This window comes from Poeciliopsis prolifica, unplaced genomic scaffold, assembly GCF_027474105.1.
Source record: "Poeciliopsis prolifica strain line A6 unplaced genomic scaffold, Auburn_PproV2 SCAFFOLD018, whole genome shotgun sequence".
In the NCBI taxonomy this organism is placed as follows: Eukaryota; Metazoa; Chordata; class Actinopteri; order Cyprinodontiformes; family Poeciliidae; genus Poeciliopsis; species Poeciliopsis prolifica.
The window spans coordinates 4,954,979-4,966,484 of record NW_026562393.1 but is presented as its reverse complement, the minus strand read 5'-3'; the positions used below and the strand labels follow the sequence as shown (position 1 = coordinate 4,966,484).

The 11,506-nt window shown below is 35.9% G+C and overlaps 1 protein-coding gene across 4 annotated transcripts in view; it reads left to right on the top strand.

Moving 5' to 3' along the window:
• LOC129368235 (KAT8 regulatory NSL complex subunit 1-like) overlaps positions 1-11,506 on the top strand; it is a 36,785-nt gene that overhangs the window by 9,299 nt on the left and 15,980 nt on the right. The gene's annotated exons all lie outside the window — the stretch shown is intronic.

The window sequence follows — 11,506 nt, the reverse complement described above, 5'->3', positions numbered from 1 at the left end:
CATGTGTCATTGGAATCAAGAGAGGGAGGGGGCAGAATAGCAGGTGGTTTGGCAGTGTTAGTGGCGTTACTGGCCTGAGTGGGATTGGGTAGATTATTAACAAAGTAGCTCTTTTTATCCTCCGCTGTGTTGACTTTAAACCTTTGACCTAAATATTATCATATCCTAACAGGAAGTGCTTATGTGCCTAAACATATGAACAATTCACAGGGGTTTCGGATTCTTACACTTGGCATAATTTAAAAGATGAATAAAGAGAAAATAAAACATGAGTAAATAATTTTGAAAAATTTCAATATGGGTGGTAGGGGAAAGATTTGTGCTGATTATAGATTTAATTCTGTAAATGTGTATAATAAATGGGACTGTCAACAACTTCAATTTGTTTACATAGTGGCAAATCATAACATGTTGCTCAGGACTTGCTTTAATCTTGCTTTAAAGCAGTTTTAAACACTCTTTTAGCAAGCCTCATAAATTTCAATTACAAAAACTGAATTTAATATCTGATTATGTATTGAGAAAATATAAAAAATGCTATTGTATCTGATTGGTTATACTGTTTTAATTCAGTGATGTAAGTTTCTAAAAAAATGCGTGTTGGGATGGAAAAAAAAAACTGAACAATGAGTTGCTTTCTTTGTTAAAGGTTGAATTAAAAAGTCAGTTTTACAAGTCATTTCAATGCTGTTTTCCTTATGTTAGATGGCTTTATTCATTTGGTTTTGTTGTGATCTAAAAGTGGAAGTCTTTACACTTTGTCTTCTATTCTTGTCCTTGATAGATTTACATAAGACATTCTCCATAGCTTATCAATAAGTATCTAAAGTTGTTGTAAAATAGCAATCAAATTTAATTGTAAAATATATTTTTTAAAGTAGTTATAACTAATTAATTGATATAAAGTTACTTGTTAGGTGAAGCTTGGTTTTTAAGTTATTTTCAACAGTTGTGTTGTCTTTCGGTATGTTTTTTAAAAAAATTTTATTGCTCTCCTAGTAAAACATTTCTCATTACAGCAACCAGGTGGTAATAAAGGCATGGCATTATTTGCCAATCACAATGAAGCTGCAAAAGAACAATCTAACTTTTGCCAAAGGCTTTCAAATTAAAACACATCCTTGTAGGGAACAGATCAGAGAAACATTTAAAGTTAAGGAATTCTATAGCAGTAACATGTTCTGCATTATCCCTCTTTTATGAAAAGTATTTTAGTGCAAACTATAGTTTATTTCCTTGAAAAGAACTTATTTTTCTGTGATTGTTTCAGTGATGACACAAATTCACGTACAGATCAAATTCATTTACAGAACTATGTAGACAAGTCAATATGATCGTATAGGCAGATTCAGATTTAATTATATATGTTTCAATTCAGTCTTAGTTATCTGTAAAATTTTAACTACATTTTTATAAATCTAAAGGGATCCTGGAATTGGCATCGTGCCATTGGATAAGCAGTATACCCTCCTACTGAGAGTTCATTTAAAGTAAATTTTTATACTTCAGTTGGAAAAATATTCATGTATCAACAGACAAGGCTATATGTGTCTTACCAACCAGTATTACTGGTTGGTCTTTTACCAACCAGTATTCTTATTATTCATGTACACAAGCGCATGTTCAGTGGCTTGAAAGCGAAAAGCTTTGGAATCAGTTATAGCACATCACTCTTTATATATTTATATGCTGCTTCTAAGTTTAGCCCCAGTAAGACAAATACAGTTTTCAGAAAAGTCCAAAAAGATGATTAATATTTCCCTAGCATACTTTCTAAACAAACATATGAGAAGGAATATTACTTGTATAAAGGTTGCAGGCTTTTCTGTCATCTATAAATGTGACCACTCGCACTGTTTATATATATATATATATATATATATATATATATATATATATATATATATATATATATATATATATATAAAATAAAAAAAAATTCCCTTCTCACCCACCGCGGGTGGTTCTTATCCTCTGAGCTCGGGTCCTCTACCAGAGGCCTGGGAGCTTGAGGGTCCTGCGCAGTATATTGGCTGTGCCAAGGACTGCACATTTCTGTACTGAGAAATGGGCGAGATATATATATATATATATATATATATATATATATATATATATATATATATATATATATATATATATATTGATAAAAGTGGATCTTTTCCTTGCCACATTTATTTGCTCAGGAGTTAATTTCTCATCGCAGCGAGCATGTCATGGTTTGTTCCTGCTTTATTTAAGCATAATAACTTTCTAGTCTCCACCTTTTTATAAGAGCTTTACTGTCAGGCAGTGAAAGCTTCCTGAAACATGGTCTCCCTTAACATGTAGTGACTCAGTGTAAAGGCACATTTTCCACTGATTCTGTTCCTGGAATTAGATGTAAGAGTGATGAAGAGGGCTGCATTTAGATGTAACGTTTAGATATGGTTATCTGTAGCAAAGTAGATCATGTGTGCTTGTGTAAGACACTCTTTAGTTGGGGGAGGAAATAAAATCAGTTATTAATCAGTGACTGGATGCTGATACTGTTTTTCTTTCTGTATTGTACTGTGAAGTAAGTACTGCTAATCTCGCTGAAGTCAGTTTTTCCAATCTAAACATAATCTAAAGCTGCTCAGGACTAGTTAAAACTTGCTCTTTGAGACTAAGGGAGTGTCACAGGTTATCTGTTGTACAATACATTCTGCACTTTAATAAAAACAAAGACAAACAAAATGTACCGAGTTTTAGTGCAACTGAGCCCTACATATGATGTAAACATTTGACATTTTCATTTGATATGGAAGCTGTGAATATTTGAGTTTTATTGAGCAAAGTGAAAACTAAAGTTGAATTCTCTTCCTGGAGCTAGTGATTCAACAGGTTGAAAACTGGTTCTCGGTGCTGTTCAGCCATGACTCTTTGTTAACATATTTGTCTTCTAGGAAGTGAGGCGTGTGCTTTTCTGACACTATTATACCACATTTTTCCCATCTAACATTTGGTATCTGTTAACAATTACCGTCTTAAAGGGGCTACACCACTAACTGCTAACATTTTTATGTTTTCTTCGAGCTGCAGCCTCCTAATTCTTTTAATGTCATGTGGGTTGGCAGCCATAACCTGAAATGTAATGTAACCTGCTTGCTTGTTTGGCCATATTGCTTACAAGGTCAGCCATGGTTGCTCTATCGACGTGCTTTCCCATATCTCAGGATTGGTGTTCACCCAACATCTGTTGTAAGCTTAAGTTGCAGGCATTTTTTTCTCTTTGATTGGTGTCTATTGTAAATGAGAAATCCATAATGGGCCTGAACCAGTTGGTGGGTGCTGCTACTTTCAGAAATTTATGTTAATGGCATTCTTTGCTCGAACCGCAGAATAAGTTGTCCTCATTAGATTAAGCATGTTACAAGGAGCACGGCGCGTTCTGTGTTAAGAAACGAGTGGGCACAGTTTCTTGTTTCTGAGGCAACAAAAAATGCTCATCGGGAAATATCAGATCTTACATAATGGCTTATGGAACAATAAAAAAATCACAATTCCTGTAATCTGATCATTAAAAAACAGAATCCTCTCTCCAGTATTTAAAAACCCCCAGATGATCTGACGATCCAGCCAATGTGCTGCTTGTATGATCTGCAGGGTAATTGGGACTACAGCGTGCCTTTCATGCTTATGCCTCAGCATTACTCTGCAGTCTGAGTCACTTAGCTGTGTTGTTCCTTCCCTTCATCGCTGCTGTCCATGTATTTATGCAGTCGAGCGCCTGTATAGGTTTCTGTTCCACTTGACACATCTGGATGTGTTTAGCTCGACCCAAGTTCCCCAACACAAACCCACAGGCGTTACATAACCCCTCTCTTTTATGTAATGACTGCTGCAGCTCTCCGGCTGAATTTGCCCCACACCCTGTCCTGCTGGTCGGCCTCATCCTTAATCCTGGTTCCCGAACGGTTTCCTCCTCAAGATGACTTGAAGCAGCTGTCCTGTGAAAGTCCAGATGGAAATCCTGACATATCCATCTTGACTGGAAAAAGACAGTTTCCAGTCTTGTTAAAGTTTCAGTTGCGATAATTTGTAAACAAGTCTAAAATTAGTGACTGTAGAATAAAGAGAATAAGCTGATTTGTATTCATTTAGTTTTTAGTCATTTATTTGTAATAACTAAATTGTAAATATGCCTGCCATGATAACACATTCTGATGGGTGATAAATTGGCCCAGAAATTATTGTGATAAACGATATTATTTTGAGACAATTTTCAAGTAATATATTGATAATGGCATAATAGCACAGGTCTGCCTTCTCAAAGACTGATAAACTTACATTTTCTACAGAACACTCCACTCTGGGCCTGGAAGACATTTTCAATATCTAAAATAAAACCCAAGTAAAAACAAAAAAGAAAAGAACATACTTTGTGTATTTCCTTAGTTTTTTTGTTTTTTCTAAAGTTTGGCCGATCAGAGATTTTGTGGCAGATATCCAGCTGCTGATTTTGTAAAGCTTCCAACTGCTGGTGCTGATTTTAGTTTCTGATTTTTAAGATCTATAAATAACAGTAAATTACATTTCTACCAAGTGAGAGGCCAATCAGTTAAGACTTACCCATTGTTTCAAAACCAAGACAAAATGATTACAGTTGACCTTTGAAACCAACTTAAGGATTTTGCACCAGTGTTTACAATCATTAGTGGATTAAACCTTCCTAACTTTCTTTGTCTTTCTTATTGAGTTAGCAGATCCCTGCCATAGCTTTCAAATTTCCACAAGGCTGCCAACATTTCCTCATCCAGTTTGTTCTGCTCTAGACTGAAGCGGAGTAAAAACTATGCAGCTTTTTCATACTACATTCTTATTGTCTTTTGAAGTCTGTGTTGTAGCAGCCAACATGCCTCCAAGAAAATAGCTTCTTGCATATTTTATGCTACTTCCGACATCATTTTTAGACAACCCAATGAGATCTCAACACCAAAGATTGTTAGTGCCACAGCAACCTGGAGGAGTTTAAGCATAGTGTATTCAACTATATGTATTTTTTTTTTTTTTTTTTAATCTTCCTGAGAAAACATCTCGGGCATGAGAAAACATCTCAGGCCTTCAGCTTAGTTTTTGCAAAGTTGAGATAAAAATGTAACCTTCTTTCTGCAAGCTTTGGCAAATGCATCAAACTCTTGTTAGATTGTCATGGAGCCAAAAGCAAAGCCTGCAAAAGTGACCTTCACAGTTGGTAGCACTTAAACCTTTCACAATCTGTTTGCATCAAGCTGCAGCGAGACCCTCAAATTGCTGGTTTCTTTCAGTTGCCTGACGTGTTTCTTTGTACTAACAGGAGTCACTTCATGTAAAGTTAGTTTCATTATGGTGTTTCAAAATAGTTGACCAACACTTGAAATCACTGCAACAGAGAAATGAGGTAAGAGGTCAAGGGAGAAGGTGTGACTGCTGGTTGACAGAGCTAAAAAAAAAAGACTTTAAAGCTCCACTAGAAGAATGGCGATTGTGTTCAGTGCTATTAGATGTGAGCAGACCAGTAAACAATTTATTTTGAGGCTACCAAAACAGCTGTTGTGGTCAGTGTTCCTGCAGTTTGTAATTTCATTCAGGGAAAGTTATTCTGCCGAGACATGGTTGTGTTGTAAAGATTTTTGATCTGTCAAGTAGGGAAAACATAAGCTTTTGCTCATTTGTAAGACTGATGAAAAAGATTATTCAAATAAAAATTTTGGTCAAAAATTCTTTTGACACAAAGGTAAAGTTCAGTGGTCACAAGGAGAGCCACGGACAAGCAATATGAAAACGTGCCTGATAAACACTTTTGTTCTCCTCAGGGAAGCATTGATGGGAGTGAAATTTTACTCATAAAAGACAGCAAGGGTTATAAGAATGCCTGCTTGTTCCCCACCACCGAGTTGGACTGCTGGGACATGAAGTGGGTGATGATGGAAGCAAGGACACAAAGTTACAGCTAATGGGTGGAACTCTCTGACTGACATTCAACTGATGAGGGCTGAACATGTCAAGTGTAATTTAAGACAATCTACAAAAGGTAGAACTATAAATGTAAGCTGCCCTTGAGCTTGAACTCAAATTTGAAAAATGTTTGTGACGAATGTTAGCTCCAATCTGTGAGGAGCTAAACCTTCATGGTTATCTCCGGATAGCTGGATAGCACTCTAGTAGATATTTTCTCTTGAAGAGATTTCTGTTACACTGATCTGAGTAACCAATAAGAGTTCCATGCTGATGTTTGAATTTACTCACAATACAAGGCAGGGAACTTTCTTCACCCAGCTTAGACGTTGAAATAGAGCTGCATCTAATAATTTAGTTTCCAAAAAGATGGAAATGAAATGGAGTGGGTCTCCTCTCTGCTCTACTGTAGTGAGACTGACTGTCTGTCTGTAAGTGCTCTCTGCAGTGTATCTGCAGTTCTATTGGTGTTTTCTTATTTTGTCTCCAATAAAGCAGAGACTGTTAGATTTGTCACTAATCACTTTTTTTGACAAAACGTTGCTAGAGAGTCTGAAAAGTTGCTAAACACAGTGATGTCATCACTAAGTTGATAACAGTGCTCTCACTCTAAGCTGATGATGTGCTCTGCTTTACGGCAGCTGTCAGTGTATTGTTTTGAGATGGTCTGACACTGTACCACCTCATAACTGTAGACGCTGTTAATCTTGTTTTGTTTCGAGTAAATATAAGTGTTTATCTGATCCCTGACTGGGATGTGATGTCTGATTCTGATTCTGTGTGAAACTAGGTGATCGGGTAGAATTTCAGGTCACATGATCGAATCAGGACAGCCGTAATTTTTAATGCCTAAAATGAAATACACTTGATCATTTGTAGCAAAGGATGCATCCTCATTTAAAACAATACTTCTGACATACAAAATCTGAAAAGTGAACTCCTTGCTTGATTTAACATCAATAGAGTTCATGGCTGATCAACTTATTTTTTTTTTTACCATTAACTGATTAATAATTGGATATCAAAAAGTGCTAGATCTTTTTAATGTTTTTTATGCTGCTTAAGCAGTTGTAGGTAGAACGTATTTACAAAGGTTTTTTTTTTCTGCCTTAAAATACAATAACATTAAAGCCAATGTAGTTTTGACTTATTACCATAAATGTTACTCTTTCACCAACTGACTTTGTTTTTTGAATCTATACACTCCAGTTATTGATTAATTAAAGGCTAATTTATTTGGCAATTGTTTTAATAATCAAGGCATCAGTGTTAATCAGAATAAGTGCTTCAACTCTACATTAAAGTAGTTAAAATAGTAGTGAGACTGAAGACTTTTCAAATCCAAATACATCAGGTTGCAGACAAACTTAACTGATGACTATGAAATAAATGTTCTATTTGAAAATTCAGCTTTGCTTTTATAACAAAGCATTAATAAATTCTGTCTCATGATGCATGACAAGGGACGGGGCGGTATGTGATTCCGTATTGACACAAAGCAAATTTACTTTTTACACATTACCAAAGCAATAATAATCCCATTATTATTGTTGCTGGGGGAAAAAACAGCTTTAAAGGTTGCGGTTACAATAGCGTTATAACAGCTATGTTTTGTACATAGTCCTAAGGAAAAATATTCAATAATGTTCTGTATAGTTTACTGGTAGATCTTTAGTGTTCATTTTGCAAAATACTGGATATTTTGGCCATTCTGCTTTTTATAAATCAACACTGGAGGTACAGAAAGCTGATATTAGTGGTTTAATTAGTCTGGCTGTTTGAAAGGGCAGCCAACCTGCAGTCAGCTGCTTACCAGATGTACTCCTCTTAGCTTGCAAAGTGTTGTTTTAAAACAGTGTTGCCTTCAAAATAGTGTTGGGTGGCACTTCATTAGTTACCACAAAATGACTGTTTTTTCTTGACTATAACTTTATCCAAAAAAGCCACATTTATCTGTCTTAATCTGCCTTATTCTGTTTCAGACAGAGAACTTCAGTTATTTCACTAGTTCCAAAAACCATTGTACGCCATGATATCTGAATCTTGCCAATAACTTTACATGTCTAAGTATATACTTTGAAAGGAACACCAGAATACACTGATCTGTCTCTATCCTACTTTATCTGACATCAGAAAGTTATTTTTTTACACTTACTGACAAAGTTTCAATGTGGGAATACTTTGAAACTTCACTCTTTGGGTATATATTTTGAACCACTCAGTTATTTTGTTTTTTATTCAACAATGAATGAAACCACTTATAATACTTCACACATGCAACAACATGTAATGTTTGCAACATGTTGTTTTAGATAATGTTGCTTTGAATCTTGGCTTGTAAAGACTTGTCAGTTGATCCGACACTTTTCTCTTGCATAGCAACATGCCATCATTTATGTTTTTTTTCTCTGATGTTAAAAACTGCAAAAAACTTAGAGGTACATCTACCTCTAAATTTGAAAAACTTAATATTGTACAAAAAAGGTAAATATATTTTTCCCACTCATTTCAGTAATTTTAGCTCATATATAGATTTATAACACACAAAGTGGAATATTTTAAAATTCTTTTTCTTTCAATTTTGATTGTCTTACAGATGAGATTCTTGCCTACCAATATGGTGTTTATTGGTAGGCAATTTATTGCTTATTGTTATTTCTTTGTTGTTTCTGGTGATGTGGACAGTTTACCAAAATAAAATAAATGATTGATGGAACCCAGAATTCAAAGTGTCAGAAAAATAGAATATTGTAAAAAGGGGGCAAATATTGGTGCCACACCCAAATATTCAGGGATTCACGGGCCTCTAAATGACCTTTGTCTGAGTTAGTAGACCACACAATCTGGTGCACAAACTGCTGACTTGACAGATATCCAGAAAACTGTCATTGACACCTTCCACAAGCCATCCTAAAGAAGCTGGTTGTTCATGGTGCTGAATCCAAGCATATTAATTGGAAGTTGATTGGAAGAAAAAACTGTGGTAAGAAAATGTGCAACGGCGATAACCACATCCTTGATGGGATTGTCTGGCTCTTTCCAGACAATCCTCTGGAAAGAGGGTTGTCGAGAACTACGCCCAGATGAAGCCTTCACCTGGGACACAAATGTTGCCTCGTATCAAGTCACTCCTAAATCAGAGACTGCACTGTTGCTTTGTGGTTCAAGGTCATATGTTATTTGGAAATCTGTGGAGGTGCAGAATCCTACGTTTCCACAGTCAGCGATCGGTTTTGTTCTGTGTACAGTGAATCTGAGTTTTGCTTTCTGAAATGAGTGACAAAACATTTTTGATATTCAGACCTTTGGAGATGCCCTATGTATTTATGTATTCTGTGTATATTTGCTCTATGTTGTGGTTATACAGTAAAAATCAATCAGGGAAACAGTTTCAGGGCTAATACATAAAGAAGTGATTAATTCATGGGAAAACTGAACCTTTCCGTCTAGAAACTTCTGCATTGATAATTTGTGGATTATCAGTGATGTTTCTGTGAGCAGTTGTCACTCAGGAGCCCTGCTGGCTTTTTGGCTCAGATTTGGGCCACGTTTTTCAGGAGCAGTACAGCATACTGGTTCCCAGTGACGAACCACATGTGTGCTGCATCCAGAGAAGCGCCACGCTGCAGAATGTGCTGACAGCCAGGAAACGGCAGCTGTAGAAACTGCCGTTGGTGCTTTGTGTGCTGGAGCTGGGGGAGGAGAGCACATCCCGGTTAGAGTGGTGGTGGGGGTGTTGAGCAGTTCCTCCTCTTCCTCATTCTTCTCTGCGCCTCTGATGATTTAAGTGATTGGATGTGTAGTGTCCGACAAGTGTTCGTATTTGACTACATTCAAATTCAGACTCTGTGTTCCTTCCACTTTCATTCGTTTCATTGAGACGACTAGTCACTCAGGTCAACTGTTTGACTGAGACTCTGCCTTTTCAACAGTAACTTTGTATTTTTGTCTTCTTGGGAAATAAATTATTCGACAGCAGTTATAGTTGATAAAGCTGTGAACAATTGTGTACATCTTGTGGTCTATTTGTAAGTTAAAATTTAGAAGAAAAAATCAAAACTTAGTAAAAAAATGAAAAATCCAGCCTAAAAATATTTGTCTGACATTCATATTTCACTTCTAGATCATTTGCCAGTACAGTGTGTATGTGTGTAAAGGAACAAAGACAATACAAATGACTCGTACGTTTGCCAATAGATATGAAAGCTGAACAGAAGCAATAAAACTGTCGATCCATATACGGTTATCTACTGAAATAGGTTTAGAATCCCACCAATCTAAATATTCCAGATAATTTACCCTAAAACTTAGAAAGTATATCTTACGAACAAAGACGATTCCTTTAAGCATTAATTTAATTCAGTGACTTTTCCAGTTTTACGTTGTTGTTGTTTTTTTTTTTGTTTGTTTATTTTACAAACATTACGTGCAGGACAGTCAAAATGATTAAATGACGTTTGAGTTTCTGTGTTTACCTGCTTAAATTAGTGAGAAAATAGGATCCTTAATTTTAAACATTCTGTAGATTCTCATTAATTGCACCTTGACAAAAACAGGTTGGCCCTAATCCTCCTGGGCCTAAATATAATAAACTGTCCCTTGGTAAACCCGTGTGAACTTTAGCCCTGGCGTTCCTGTTCTTTTGTTGTAGCTAGTTTGCTTCAAAGTTTGCCTGCAGTCTTACAAATTGCTGTTTCCTCATGCATTTGTTGTAAAGTTCTACTGTTGCCCATCTACCAGACGAAAGGAGTGAGAAAACAAGAAGAAACATTTTCAAAAAAAAAAAAATAAGTGAGTGCAGTCCTTTGCCTCATCACGTCATCTCATGCTGAGTCTGTTACCATTTGGCGAGATATTTGTTCTCTATAGTTTTCTGTTTAACTTCTTAGCAGTTGGTCAGATTTAATAGACAAGAGGGATGTAGTTGAGGATCTGCTTACATGTAAGTTTATGGTCAGCCTGCTCATGTTTCGTTTTTTTATTATTACTTTTTTTTTAATGTTTGGTCTTAGTCTAGACTTGGTTTTGGTGGGTTTGACTAAAGGTCTGCCAAATGCATTAAGTTGCTGCTGTACAATTTGATGGGTTTCTATTTGTGTTCACAAGTAAGTGTATCTTATATAGTGGCCAGTAAGTGTTCATAGTTCTAGTATAATTCTAGTATAATTGTTAAGCCTGGTGTTGGGTGCTGAGGTAGTGATTCATCCAGCGGTCCGTTGTGTTTTTGAGTTAAAAATGTTTAAAGTTGACAGGAAATTTGAAAATATCACTTGATAATTATATAAGATTGGAGATTAATATCTAAACACCAAGTATAAAGTCTTAAAAAATTTAAAATGCAAAGTTTTTAAAAACTTATATCAATAAGAAATGCTTTGCCTGGCGGGGGCACAAATAAAGCCTGGTAGCCCACCAGCTTATAATACACTGGGAAAATCCCAGGGTATTAATAACTGTTGCCCGATGACCAAGTATGTTTGCAATCATAACTTTTTAACTAAACCCTGACCTTGTAGCAAAAAAAATATGTTTAACATTCCAAGCGAAT